The 14,815-nt window shown below is 53.0% G+C and overlaps 1 protein-coding gene across 1 annotated transcript in view; it reads right to left on the reverse strand.

Annotated features, from left to right (window-relative positions):
* PTPRN2 (protein tyrosine phosphatase, receptor type, N polypeptide 2) overlaps positions 1-14,815 on the reverse strand; it is a 496,295-nt gene that overhangs the window by 476,887 nt on the left and 4,593 nt on the right. The window lies entirely within an intron of this gene.

Here is a 14,815-nt window from a genome sequence, read left to right on the forward strand (position 1 = left end):
CCACAGAGCACGGAGCCCACCATGGAGCGAGATGCCCGCCACAGAGCGAGACACCCACCACGGAGCGAGACGCCTGCCACGGAGCGAGACACCCACCACGGAGCGAGACACACACCACGGAGCGAGACACACACCACGGAGCGAGACACCCGCCACGGAGCGAGACGCCCGCCACGGAGCGAGACGCCCACCACGGAGCACGGGGCCCACCACAGAGCGCAGGGCCTGTGATGGGAGCTCCAGTGGGACCTGGCAGCAGGGCCACTCCTGGTTCCCCAGCCCGAGGCAACGCAGTTCCGTGCACCCCAACCCGCTCTCTGTGGCAGAGACGAAGGGAAGACTAACCAGTGCGGGCGTTGCTGTCTGCTGTCCACAGAAGGTGAGGAGGTGAGGCCTGTGTGGGGCCAAGCTGGTATCCTGGGGGGACCACCTCATCGAACCTCTGGCCCCAGAGCTGCTTCCCCCACAGTGAGCACAGGCAACAAGAAAACCTGAGGGGACGCCTGTAAAATGCAAAATAAGCCCCGGGGTGGGCAGCCATCCCCTACACCCAAGAGGTTGCAGGTTTGAGCCCTGGTCAGGGCAGATATGGAAGGCAATCGATCGATGTTCCTCTCTTTCTCTCTCCTCTCTTCCTCCTTCTCTCTCTCTAAAAATCAATAAATGGATCCTCAGGTGAATATTAAAGAAAAATATTTAAAATGCAAATTTGTCTCAAATACTGTCACGTTTTTTTAATCCTCATCCGAGGATATTTTTCCATTGATTTATAGATATATACTTTTATTGATTTCAGAGAGGAAGGGAGAGAGATAGAAACATCAATGGTGAGAGAGAACCATTGATTGGCTGCCTCCTGCACACCCCCTACTGGGGATCGAGCCCACAACCCGGGCATGTGCCCTTGACCGGAATTGAACCCGGGACCCTTCAGTCCACAGGCTGATGCTCTACCCACTGAGCCAAACCAGCTAGGGCTCCATTGATTTTTAGGGAGAGTGGAAGAGAAAGGGAAAGACAGAGAGAAACATCAATGTGAGGGAAGCACATTGATTGGTTGCCTCCTGCAACCAAGGTACATGCCCTTGACTGGAATCGAACCCGGGACCCTCTGGTCCGCAGGCCGATGCTCTATCCACTGAGCCAAACTGAGTAGACTCAAATACTGTCACTTTTTAAGATAGCAAAGGAGTGCCCTGGCCAGGTATCTCAGTTGGTTAGAGTATCGTCCTGATACACCAAGGTTGCGGGTTCGATCCCCAGTCAGGGCACATATGTTTGAGCCTAAAGGGAAGCTGGGGCTCTGGTGATGGTTGGCTGGCTCCCTGCTCCCCTGGAGGAGGCAATGGCAGAGCACAGGCCTGGCAGGACTGTCCCGGCCAGAGAACTGGGGATGGGCTTTAACCACAGAAACGCTGCTGCTCGCTGTGCTCTGAGCCACAGCTCACTTCGTGCCCACCCCCTGCACTCGACACCGGAGGACCCGAGGATGGAGACACCGCTGAGCTTCCCGCCCAGGATGAGAGACATCTGAGCAGGGAGCACACTTCCAGGGGGTCCAGGAGGCCTGTGCGGGCACACGGCCCCGCCTGTGGGCACCGAGGCCCTGGCTGCAGGGGGACGGATCGTCCACTCTCCCCGGGCAGCCCTTCTCCACTCGGGCTCGAGGACGCTGAGCAGCCGGGAAGCCCTGATGAAACAGACGCCACTGCCTCTCGGCTGCAGGCAGTGCAGGCAGAGCAACGCGCGGCATCATTTCAGAAACTGCTCCGAAGTCTGGCACGGGGACAGGCTGGCTCCGAGTGCGTGTGGAAGGCGGGGGGCCTGACTGCGGGGACGGAGGTTCATCAAGGACAGACCCTCCTGCCCTGGCCAGTTGCTCAGTGGTTAGAGCACTGCCCCACAATGCGAAGGGTCTCGGGCTCCATCCGGTCAAGAGCTCGTACCTGGGTGCAGGCCCCCTACCCCAGCTGGGGAGTGTGGGGGAGGCAACCAATTGATGTGTCTCTCTCACATCGATGCTTCTCTTGCTCCTGTCTCCCCCTCCCCCTCCCTTCCACTCTCTAAAATCAATGGAAAACTATCCTCCTTCGAGGATTAACAGAAAGGGCAGGCCCTCCTGAGTCACTCCTTCGTAACTCTGCTGAACTTACGCAAATGGTGAGCACACGGGACAGCTGCACACACATGAGCAACCGTGAGCTGTCAGGTCGAAGGGCAGGGCTAAGGCACCTGCCACCCCCGTCACTGGAGCGGAGGGCGCGGCCGCGGACACCCCCGGGCTCCAACAGGCCATGTGCCCCGCTGCAGCGGAGTCCCTGGAGGCTCGGGCTCATGGCTGGTCGTGATGGTCAGTATGTCTGTGCTCGGCCAGGCTGCCGCCCAGCCCTGTGATAAACACCAGTGAGCGTGGCTGTGAAGGTGTTTGGAGAGGAATTAGCACATCAATCAGGGGGGCCTCGTCCTGTCTGGTGAGGCCTGAGAGTGAGCAGGTTGCCCAGAAGGGAGTCCCTCACTCGGGAAACTAGAAACAGCACGTCCCTCAGTCCCTCACCCGGGCGGGCAGAGCAGCCTGCAGAGCTGCTTTCTGAGGCCGCGTGGAGGGGGCGGGAACTGGATCGGGGCGCTGGGCCTGGCTCAGACCACCCCTCACTGGTGAGGGGACGGGCACTCCCAGAATGCTGGGAGCCTCCTCCCCAGAGCCTTGCTGGATCGCTAAGACGATGTGTGTTAGCACAGGCACGGCTGTAGAGATGCTGTTCTATAAACGCTTTATTGAAACACCACGAGCGCTCCAAAGAGGAGACTCAGAAGTGTGCAGCCCTCCGCACAGATCCGAACCCACGGCCCCGCCGCCCAGCTACGGTCCGACACTCCCCTCTGTGTCCTCCACCGGCTCCTGGCTCAGCAGGTTTGTGTGTGTGTTTCTATAACAACAGTGGATGTTTTTTCTCTACAGTATTTCACTGTATGAACATGCCACAATCACACATTTCGTTGTGATAGATGCATATGTTAGCTCCAGTTTGGGGCTGTTTTTAATAATACTGCTAGGAAAATTCTTAGGCATTCTTTTTTGTATACCTAAGTATGAGTTTCTTTTTTTAATTTTTAATTTTAATTTTTATTGTTTCAGAGAGAGAGATAGAAACATCAATGATGAGAGAGTATCATTGATCAGCTGCCTCCTGCCCACCCCCTACTGGGGATCGAGCCTGCAACCCAAGCATGTGCCCTTGACCGGAATCGAACCCGGGACCTTCCAGTATGCAGTCCAATGCTCTATCCACTGAGCCAAACCAGTTAGGGCCTAAGTATGAGTTTCTGTTGGGTATATAATTGGAGCGGAATTGCTGGACCACAATAAATGAATTTGTTCCGCTTTCACAGATGTGAATCAAGCTGCTGGGAACATCCTTTGTATTTCTAAGTATGCATTTCTAATGAAATTGCTGAATCATAAGGAAAAAGTATATGTGCCTAGATTTGCTGCTTTATCTGCAGTAGCAATTTATGGGCTAAAGTTGTCCATAACATTCCTTTACTGTCTTATTGATGTCTGTAGGGTCTGTAGTGATGTCCACTTTTTATTCCTGGTGTTGGTGATTTGGTCCTTCCCTCTTTTATTCTTGATCAGTTTTGCCAGAAATTTATATTAAAATCTTTTCTAAAGAGCCAATGGTTGGTTTTGTTCATTCCCTCTGCTATACATTTGGTTTCTACTACAGCATTTTTGCTCTTTCTTTTTCCTTCCTCCTCTTTCTTTGTTTCCTGTTCTTTTTCTAAATTCTTGAGACAGATACTTGAATCATTTGTTTTCAACTTTTCTTCTTTTCTATAAAGCACTGAAGATCACCATTTCCTTCCAACCATAGCTTTAGCTGTATCCACAAATTCCATAATGTCATGTTGTCACGATCACCCGATTCAAGATATTTTCTAATTTCTATTGAGATCTCTTCTTTGATATACAGTGGGGCCTTGACTTACGAGTTTAATTCGTTCCATGACGGAGCTCGTAACTCAAATTACTAGTATGTCAAATCAACAGTGAACGAGTGAGACACGTGATGCTGGGCTGATGTTGTGGCGTTCACTGTGGCGTTCACTGTGACGTTCACTGCGCCAACTAGCGGTGGGGTATCTGAAGCTGGCTCGTAACCCGAATTTTAGCTCGCAACTCAAAGCAAAAAATCGGCCAAGAGACGGCTCATATCTTGAAAAACTCGTTAGTCGGGACACTCGTAAGTCAAGGCCCCACTGTATTGGGTATTTAGGAGAGTAATTTCCAAACATTTAGAGATTTTTGTAGTTATCTTGTCTTTATTGGTTTCTACCTTAATTTCTTAAGCCATAGAAATTCTCTTGCCCAACACATAATCCATTTGGACAAATATTCCGTTTACATTTGGAGAGCGTGCACCTTCGGTTTGGACGGCCGCCGTGTTCTATGTCGGTTAGGCGAAGGGTGCTCATCTCGTTCTTCACAGCTGCTCCATGTTTACAGGTTTGGTTTTTTAGTGTTTTGGGGACAGTTTTTCTATCAATTATTTAGTGAGATATGCTAACGTCTCAAACTATGCTGTTTTCTCTCAGCGTTGGCTGTGTACAGGCTGGAGTTGGACTTCAGGGGCATCTGGCTTAACCGTCCTGTGCCTGGAAGGCTGGCCCTCGTGCTTCCTCAGAGTCGTTTTGCTCTGTGCAGAGCTCACCCTGAGCCGCCTGTGTGCGATGGCTGTGCAGCCCCCTAGGGTCAGTGTGCCATGGTGTGTCCTTTTGTCCTCTGATTTTCTATCTTTCCTGTCCCGACATGTAAGGGGATCTCCCGTAAGCGGCATATAACAAGGCTCACTTCCTAATGGCGATCTTCATTTCCAATGGGAGCCTTCTGTGCATTTGTTTTCCCTGTGATTGTTTGTGCACTGGGGTTTGCACCTGTCATCTTATCACTGATTTTTATTTGTCCCATCTGCTTTATGTCTGCTCTTTTTTTATTGATTTTTTTTTTAGAGAGAGGAGGGGAGAGAGAAACATCGATTTGTTGTTCCACTTATTGATGAATTCATTGATTGCTTCTTGTATGTGCCTGACTGGACACTGAACCCACACTTAGGTGTATGGGGATGACGCTCTAACCAACTGAGCTACCGGCCAGGGCTGCGCCTATTCTTTTCTCGCCTTTGTGGCCTTCTTTTGGAATTTTTATTGTTTTTTTCCTTTGTTAGCTTGCTAGCTCCTCTTTTTGTGGTCACCCCAGTAATTATATCTTCTTCCCTGACTTGTCACAGGGCAGCAGCCACCTCACCCCGGGCCAGCAGGTCCGTGTCCACCCCCTGCCCGCCCGCCCTCCATTCCCCCGTCTCCTGGCTCCATCTGTCAGCACAACTGCCCCTCGTGTTTTAGGGACACTCTTGTCTTCATGGCGTCTTGTGGGTTTATTTCACCTTCATACCCAAACACCCACTTCAGCGAGTGCCACGCCCCAGGCCGAGCCGCTGCTCTCACGCGGCAACGGGAGCGCCTCCTCTGCTTCTGTCCCGGTTTCTGGCGAAGGGAACGCTGGGTCCCAGGTCCGTCTCCAGCTCCGGGTGCCCCTGATTTCCCTGTGAAGTTCAGGGGGTGGTTCTCTTTGAATTCAATCCATGACGCTGAACCACACAAACCTGCCAACAGGCAACCTTTTCTACCTACAAATGGCTATTTTGTGAAATTTTTTAAGTCCTAGGTTTGGTGTCTTTCTTCAGTTTTGGAAAGAAACCTCAGGCACTGTTTCAGCACCATTTTCTCCCTATTCGGGGGCCACAGCTCCTGACGCAGGGACTCGCCCCGGCACCCCGGGCCTCACGCACTCTCTGCAGCTTTGCCAGCTCTGCTGTGGCTGCGCGCTGCTTCCGACTGACCCGCTTCCAGGTCACTAGCCCTCCCTCTGCCATGTCCAATCTCTGTCCTATCCATCCTGACACCCCTACACCTAGTGATGGTCCTTCCGTTTCATTGTTTTGAGCACAGAGCCCCTTTCTCTGGTAACATTTCTCTCTTGTCCTGCACGTCCAGGACATATTAACCACGGCTCTGTCACAAGGTAAGTGTGGCGAGCACCACCGCTGTCTGCAGACACACTTCTAACTATGTTCGTGTCTTGGTCTCGGACGTTCACTCGTGACCACAGGGTGCGAGTGCCAGGCATCGTGTGTGTGTGTGTGTGTGTGTGTGTGTGTGTGTGTGTGTGACGCCGCAGGAGCTCTGGGGGCTCCAGCCCCCTCCCTCCTCCGCCCCCTGCCTCCCATCCAGGCTGCCCTGCGCATTCTCGTGAGGGCGCTCTCCCTGGCTCACCTGCACACCCAGGATGTAACTCATCGGGGACCTCATTGAAACTGGGGGGGGGGGGGGTGTATGCGCCCCTTCTGAGAGGCTCTGTGAGTCCAGCTCTGTCTCTTCCGCACGGAGGCTGCCAGGAATGCTCCGCTTTTCCGCACTTCTCCCCTCGAGCCTCCCCCTGCGCTCCAGGGGCTTCCGGCCACGCCTGTGACTTAACCCTCAGGTGGAGCACTGCCTTGCATATTCCTCAGGCATTTGGATTTCTTCCAAGTTCCTGTTAAAATATTTTGCCAATTTTTTCTTAGTTGTCTTTTTAAAAATAATTTGTTGGTTATACGTGTTAAAAATATCTTTTCCCATTCTGCCTCTGCTCCTTTAACTTTCTCCTTAGTGTGCTTTTCTATTAAGAGATGGTCTCAATGTTAATAGAGGAAATGAAATTATCAATCTTTTCCTTTGTGATTAGTGCTTTTTATGTCCTGTTTCAAAATCTTTGTCTACTCTGAGGTCATGAAAAAGTTATATTCTGCTCTAAAAAATCTTTATAGTTCTTATTTTCTTTTTTAATTTTTATTTATTGATTAGAGATAAAGAGAAACATTGATTTGATGATCCACTTATTTATGCATTAAGTAGAGGCCTGGTGCATGAATTCGTGGGGTCCCTCAGCCTGGCCCATGGGATTGGGCCAAAACCGGCTCTCCGACATCCCCTGAGGGGTCCCAGATTGCGAAAGGGTGCAGGCCAGGCCAAGAGACCCCACCGGTGCACGACTGGGGCCGGGGAGGGATGCAGGAGGTTGGCCAGCCAGGGAGGGACTGCGGGAGGGCTCTAGGGCATGTCCAGCCCGTCTCACTCAGTCCCAATTGGCAGGACCCCAGCAGCAAGCTAACCTACCGGTCAGAGTGTCTGCCCCCTGGTGGTCAGTGCACGTCATAGCGAGTGGTTGAGCGGCCTTAGCATATCATTAGCATATTATGCTTTGATTGGTTGAATGGTTGACTGGACATTTAGCATATTAGGCTTTTATTATATAGGACTGGTTGATTCTTATATGTGCCCTGATCAGGGATCAAACCCACAACCACTGGGATGACAACTGAGCCACCTGGCTAGGGCTATAGTTTTGCCTTTGAAACGTATAGTTGCTTCTTCTGAAAGAAATTAGATCTAATTTCATTTTTTTCTAATATGGATCTCAGCTGTTCTTCATCTTCAAATTTCATCCAAAATGTTTTGAGATCTTTCTCTATCAGCACCTATATAATTCCATCTTGAAGAAGAACCATAATTTAAAGAGTATTTAGGATATTCGTGTTTTTGTCTATTCCAATGTTTCAAAGAATCATTTTACATTGGATTCTTTACACATATGCTTAAGCATATTCATCATATAATTTCATACAAGTGGACATGGTGAGTTAAAAGTATGCACTTTAAATTTTCTTAGATATTTGGTTTTCTTGTCTTGCTTAAAAACATTAATTTCCTCTCAAAATTATTTAAAAAGTTCTCCCCAAGTTTTCTAGTACTTATAAAATCCCATATTCTTTCAAGTTTTGGAGCCACCTCGATTTTATTTTGGGGTAAGGAGCTTGGGAGGATCTAGCTATATATTTTCCCAATGTCTGGCCAGTTGTCCCCAAATCATTATTGAATAATACACTTTCCCCACTGATTAAAATATCATTATCATATACTAAAATCCCATATGCATTTGGGTCTATTTCTAGACTTTCTGTTCTTTTCCTTCAATCTGTTTTGTGATCACAGCCACTCGGGTTTCAATATTCCATCTCATGAAGCACCGCAGCTGGGAGTATCAGTCCACACTGCACGGGTCTCTGTTCAGAACTCTCCTATTCAGCCTCATGCACTTTAAAGCTAGTTGCTTAATTACAAAACAGTAATGGTGAATGTTTCATTGTGATTGTCTAGACATAAAGGTTAATGCGGAGGGAACTGATGTTTTTACAATATTGGTCCTGCTGCCTTGAACACTGCTTCCCAGCTGCCCGGCTGCCCTCGTGCCTGCACGGGGAGCTGTGTGCCTCCTTTTCCTCTCCTCCGGCCTCTCCACTGTCTCCCGACGGTCACGCCGTTCTTCCTGAGTGTTTGTTTAGTCGGGGCAGCTACGATAAATTCTTTCCATTTTTGGTGGCCTGAAAATGTCGTTATTTCCATTTCCTGTTAGAAAGATACTTCCTCTGGGTATAGAATGGCTGACAGTGATTGTCTTTCAGTTCTTTAAAGTTTAAATTCCATGACCTTTTAGCTGCCTCCAATCCTGTTGAAGTTGTCTGTCAACTGCATAAGGAAACACCCCCAAAACCCATGGGTGTAAAACCACAGCTGGCCACTCTTTCTTGCTGACTGTGAGCAGGCCGGCCCCCATGGCTCTCCTCCTCCTGCGGGCCCTCGGGCTGGCTCATGTCTGCATGACCATGTCAGAGGGGCAGGGAGGTTCTCAGTTTCGGGGCCAGCACCTCTGGATTAATCCCCATTTTCCACCCTCATCCAGCTGCCCAGGTGCATCAGATAAGGTAGGTCCAGTGAAGGCCGGGAGGGCTCATGCACAGCAGGGCTGCTCCTGTCTCGTCTCACCTGCAGGCTCGGTGCCGCCTTTGCTCTGACCCCTTGTGGGCTTCTTAAATTTGTATTTTCAACAATTTCACATCCTGTTCCCAAGTCCCAGGTGGATGCATGTTCTTCTTGGGACCCATGGTGCTTCCTGAGTTCTGCTTGATGTCTTTCATACATTTTGGAAATTCATCAACATTGCTCCTGCCACTCCCTCTGCTCCCGAGTGGACCTCGATCACAGTGTGCCATCTCCAAACCAGGCCCACATGTCCCTCCCTCTCCATATACTTCCCATCACTCTTTTCTCTCTGGAGCTGGTCTTCTGGCCTCCTTCACACTCTCTAATCCCACTTCCACTGTGTCTGATCTGCTGCTAACCCACCAGCTCCATTCCTAAATTCAGTTCATGTGTTTTTCAGAACTGGAATTTCCACATGGTTCTTTCCTATAGATTACACTTCTCTGAAATTCTCCATGTACCAACCATTGTTCTGAACATATTAATCACCATTCTTTCGGTTCAAAGTCTGCACCGCGTCAGCACCTGTCCCTACTGTCTGCCTTTTGTTTCTTGGTCCTGCCGCCCTCTCCTTTCCTTCCGACAAAATAACAGCCTGACAAGCAGCCAGTCTACAGTGCAACCAGAACTGTGTGGCTCATTGAAATAAAGCATATGAATCTCCCATAAATTGTAAAACAGCAAAGGTATCAGCACTAATTGGTAGCATTTTTCAGTCTTTCAGTGTCGTGGGCTAATATCTTTAATAACGAAGCACAGAATGCTGCCACTCAGTCAGGAGGGGTTGTTTACCTGAGACCGTTTTGCATGGCAACCTGCAATTTCTTAAATGGCAAATTAGTCATTAGCATTTATTAGCATCTCCACAGAGAAATATAATTTATGCTAATGATGTTCTTGCTAACAAACCATAGAAGCAATGAGGCTGAATCCCCCCTCGCACCCCTTTGTTTGCTGCACAAGCACAGCTGGCATTCGGTGCAGATGCCATGGCATGTTTGGCGGGGAAGCTGTGAGCGGTCAGCTGCCCGCAGTTCTCAGCCAGGAGCACACAGCAGAGCCACTTCGAGGGGCTGTAAAAAGAGAAGGAAGGAAGGAAGCAGGAGGAGGCTGGGGCCCGACTCCCACCCCTGCCCCGAGATTCTGATTCGACTCAGTCAGGCAGCACCTGGCACAGATACTAGTATTTCCAATGGGCAGCCATGGGCAGCAGCCACGCATGTGGCCACACTCCTCATTTATAGGCGGGAAATCTGGCACCTTCCATGGAGAAGTGACTGGAACAGAAGTCAAGAAAACAGCCAGTGGCAGAGCCCATACCGGCCCCCGCTTTCCTGACTCCCAGACCAATAGGTTTGTACCACAGAGTTCATCACCACATGTGTGCACACGTGTTCACACACATCACACACACGTACACACGTACACACACACCGGACCAATCAATGACATCAAGCTTTCAGATTAAGAAAATGAAAACAACCCACAATGAAGAGACCAAACAAATGTTAAAGTTTGGGTCTAGTTGTTCTGTTTGTGATTCTTTTAAAGAGTGAAGAACCCAACCACAGTGTCGATGCGCCTTCGCTTGTGGCGGAGGAGCCTGCAGCCCGCTGAGAAGTTGGCTTAAGCAGCTCGAGGCCCTGACCCCGCCCTGACTGGGCCAGTAGGAGACACGTGGCTCAAGGGGTTGAGGCCAAAGACCAGCCGGGCCAATCAGATTACTAGATGGAGCCAGTGATGGGCACCAGACACAGGAGACTGACAGCCGGCCCGCCGCCTGCTTGAGAGCATTTCTGTTCCCTGAAACACGCCAGGCAAAACCCTGCCCGGGTCCTCAGCGCTGCAGGGGCGCCCACGCCGCCAGCGAGAGGGAGCCTGCAGGGAGGGGTCTTTCCCGGCCACCACAGCAGGCCTGGCGCAGCCAGTACAGAGCTCCTGCCTCCGCGCACTGTGCGGGGAGGAGGCTCGACCCGGACCCACCGAGCAGCAGTGCGCACCTGCCCACGGACGCCCGGGCTCTGGCCTGCTGAGTGCTCCCGGGCTGCGCTCCTCTCGCTGCTTATTCACAGCGACACGCAGTCCCTCCAGCACCACCAGTTACAAAGCCACCGGGAGCCACAAGCTCGGGTCGCATCCACGACGCCCGCGTGGCACAGGGCTCCATGTCCTCTGCCCCAGAAGACGCGAAAGCAGTCCTCAGCCTTTTAACGCGTCAGCAGTGCCGGCCCAGAGGCAGGCAGGATCAGCCCCGGTGGCTCCACGGAAATTCAGGGCCCAGAGCCGCTCAGAGGGAGGGCACCCCGCAAATGGCCGCGTCTGGGCTCATTTCTCCTGACTCGGGGCCGCGCCCGTCATGCAGACCCCCCGCCCCGAGGCTGAGAAGTGCGACGCGTGATCCGACCATAGAGCCCAAGATGCAGTAACAGGAGCCAAGGACACAACAAGCCTGGTGCCCCTGCAGTGAGGTCCACGCATTGAACACGTGTGTGTGTGTGTGTGTGTGTGTGTGTGTGTGTGTGTGCGCGCGCACGCACACACGCACAAGTGGAGCTGGGCCCACTGCCACTCATCCCCCTTCACGAAGGGAGGCTCAGGACCGGTTCTTCTTCCTCCCGAGAGGCCGGTTCACGGCGCTTCCCAGTCCTCAGCTCAGGAGCCCACTCCCTGCCTCTCAGAGGTCTAATGAGCCTCCTGGTCAGGCTGCGTGGCAGTCCCGCACCCTGGGCTCTGAGTGTCAGCGAGGTGCCCTGCCCCTGTGAGGGCAGCGTGGGCGACAGCCTGTTGCTAACTCCCCAGAGGACGGTGCCAGGAGGCGGGCCCTTCCTGCTGCTGCTGGATCTCCTGAATCGAATGCCACGAGCAGTGCCCATGCTGAGTGAGTGGGCACGGACCGTGTGCAGGGCACACGCGGCTGCGGTCCCGTCACGGGTGCAGGCCTACGAAGGAAGGCAGCTACTTCTGTTCCACATGTCTCCCGGCTGAGTGCTGTTCATGACAATGTGTCCACATGCTATTTGCATGATCCACTTTGAAGTAGAACATGAAGGGCCTAAAGGGTGGTGGACCCCTTCCCTTCTCACAAAGCCCCTGCCTTGCCCTCGCCGGTTTGGCTCAGCAGATAGAGCGTTGGCCTGCGGACTGAAGGGTCCCAGGTTCGATTCCGGTCAAGGGCATGTGCCTTGGTTGTGGGCACATCCCCAGTAGGGGGTGTGCAGGAGGCGGCTGATCGATGTTTCTCTCTCATCAATGTTTCTGACTCTCTATCCCTCTCCCTTCCTCTCTGTAAAAAAATCAATAAAAAATATATATTTTTTTAAAAGCCCCTGCCTTGGTGCGCTCCCCAGAGGCCACATGGAAGGTGCACCCCCGTGGGAGGGGGGAGGGGGAGCCCTCTGGGGGAGGGCACACACCGCCGGCCCTGCACGGGGAGGGCAGACTGCAGACTGCCATCAAGATCCAAGACACAGCCTGGCCTCGAGGCTCAGTGGTTGAGCCAGGAGGTCAGGGTCCCATTCCCTGTCAGGGCACATGCCAGGGTTTCGGGCTCGATCCCCAGTGGGGGGCATGCAGGAGGCAGCCAAAGAGTGATTCTCTCATCATTGATGTTTCTCTCTCTCTCCCTCTCTCTCTGTCAGCCTGAATACCCACCCGTGCATGGGCCACGTAGCTCATCCCCTTGCCTGCCGGTCGCACTGGCTGCCGCCCACGCCCGTGAGTAATGCCGCCGTGAATTCGGGTGCAATGTCCCTGCATCCTGCTCTCTGCCCGTTCAACTGTATCCTCAGAGCCTCCCAGGACAGATGGTCACTTCACACCTACCTTTCTGAGGAGCTGCAGACCTGCTTTCCGCAGCGGCTGCGCCGTCTTACGTTCACGCGCTGTGCGCGAGGGTCCCCTCTCCACACCCTCGCCAGTGCCTGTCTGCTGGCTTTGTGACAGCAGCCAGCCCAGCGGTGAGGGGCTGCGTTTACCTCCCGACCCTCATAAAGCACCGCTGGCCTTTGAACAGCACGGTTTGCGCTGCGCGGGCCCGCGTGGTCTCAGGTTTTCTTTCTCAATACACCGTCGCCCCTCTGTATCCCTGGCTTCCCAGCTGAGGATTCCACCAACTTATTGGAAACAGTATTTTCTTTTTATCCTCGCCCGAGGGTATTTTTTCCATTGATTTTTGGAGAGAATAGAAGGGAGGGGGTAGAAGAGAGAGAGAGAAAAACATTGATGTGAGAGACACATTGACTGGGGCCGGGATCGAACCTACAACCCAGGTGTGTGCCCTTGACTAACTTCAGTACATGGGCTGGTTCTCTAACCACTAAGCAACCCGCCAGTGTGGGAAACAGTATTTCCACCTGCAGGTGGAATGCTGGGAGTCATGGGTGCAGAGCCGCTGTATGTTGTCCCCATTTTATAGCAGGGCCTTGAGCCTCCTGGGATTTGGGTTCCCCAGGGGCCCAGAGCCAATCCCTGCAGACACTGGACCCTACCCCACACAACCATTTCATTTCACTTGTTGGTCTGTTGGGCTTTTAAAAACACATATGAGGTTAATAAAATTATATATTTCTACCTACATCCCAAGAAAAGAACAGAGTACAGAGAGAAAGGAACCCAGTGTCTGACCACAGAACATTCTGGACTCCACGCCATGGCCGCCACCCCGCTCTGCCCGCCCGCTGGCAGGCTGCGCACGCCTTCACAGTGGCCACACGGATCCAGGCAGCACTGCTGTCCTCCCTCGTCGGCTACGCAGCCCGGCCGGCTCTGTGCAGGCTGAGAAGTCAGCTGCAAACAGCAGCGAAGAAACACCGGAAGGCCAGTGGGCTCTGCAGTCAGCACACCGCTGTGATCGCAAGGCTCGAGGCGGTTTCCCAGCCTGATCATCTCTGCACTGTTTACCAAACTTCACCTTGGATCTGCCTGTGTGCATTGCTAAAGGGCAAATGTGTATTCACGGGAATAAAAGGCGGACCAGGCCAGAAGTCAGGGAGTCTCTTCAAGAAAGAGGCTCCCCCTGGCCCCCATGCCTTCTAAATTCGTATTTCTTGTCCAGCATTTTCATTTGTGTGTTGGCCCCTCCTTCAGATCCTGAACCCCGCGCGAAGGTCGCAGCATCAGGGGACTCTGAGAATCGGCTGTACCCTGGCACCCAGGTTTGCCCCGAGATCCAGGATGGAAGGAGGGGCACGAGCAAGATGCCGGCAGCGACAAGCCCACCATCCCCAGGACGCGCACCATAAACTAAGGTTGGAGCGAGAAGAGAATCCGCGCCTCGGGGCCTCCCAGGGCCGGGTCCCAGGGACAAACCCGTTTGACTTTAGGGAAAGCCGTTTGCCTGGCCTGGGCTCCTTTGTGGGTGTCCTGGCCCCTCCCCTGAGCAGTTGAAGGGCAGCCATCAAGTTCCCTGGCTCCTATGGCCCAGGACACTCAGCTTTCCTCCTCTGAGAGGCGAGTCCTGAGCTCACCCCCAGGGCTCACAGGGCGGGAGCTGGCCGGCTGTGGGGACTCCCGCCCGGTATCCAGTATCCCAGGCCCCACCTTTGTGCCGTCCCTGACAGCACAGAGCACCGCGTTCTCTTCTCCTCCTACCAGAGGAAGCGAAGCCTCCCCGCTGGCAGAGCAAACGGGGGTGAGGGGACCGAGGCGTGGCCAGGGTGTGGCTGGCAGGTCAGGGGACCGAGGCGTGGCCAGGGTGTGGCGGCAGGCAGTTCCCGTCCAGTCAGTCAGGCTCCGGAGGCACCACCTATCGTCTAGAATCGCCTTAAACACTCGGACACAGACACACACGAGCACATGAGGAGCGGCTCCATTCCCACCAGCCCTCCGCGTGCTCCCTCAGCCATGTCCGCAGAGGCCTCGCTCCACGGCTCTTTGGGCGTCAAGCGAAATGAACCTG

Source organism: Myotis brandtii, unplaced genomic scaffold, assembly GCF_000412655.1.
Source record: "Myotis brandtii unplaced genomic scaffold, ASM41265v1 scaffold145, whole genome shotgun sequence".
In the NCBI taxonomy this organism is placed as follows: domain Eukaryota; kingdom Metazoa; phylum Chordata; class Mammalia; order Chiroptera; family Vespertilionidae; genus Myotis; species Myotis brandtii.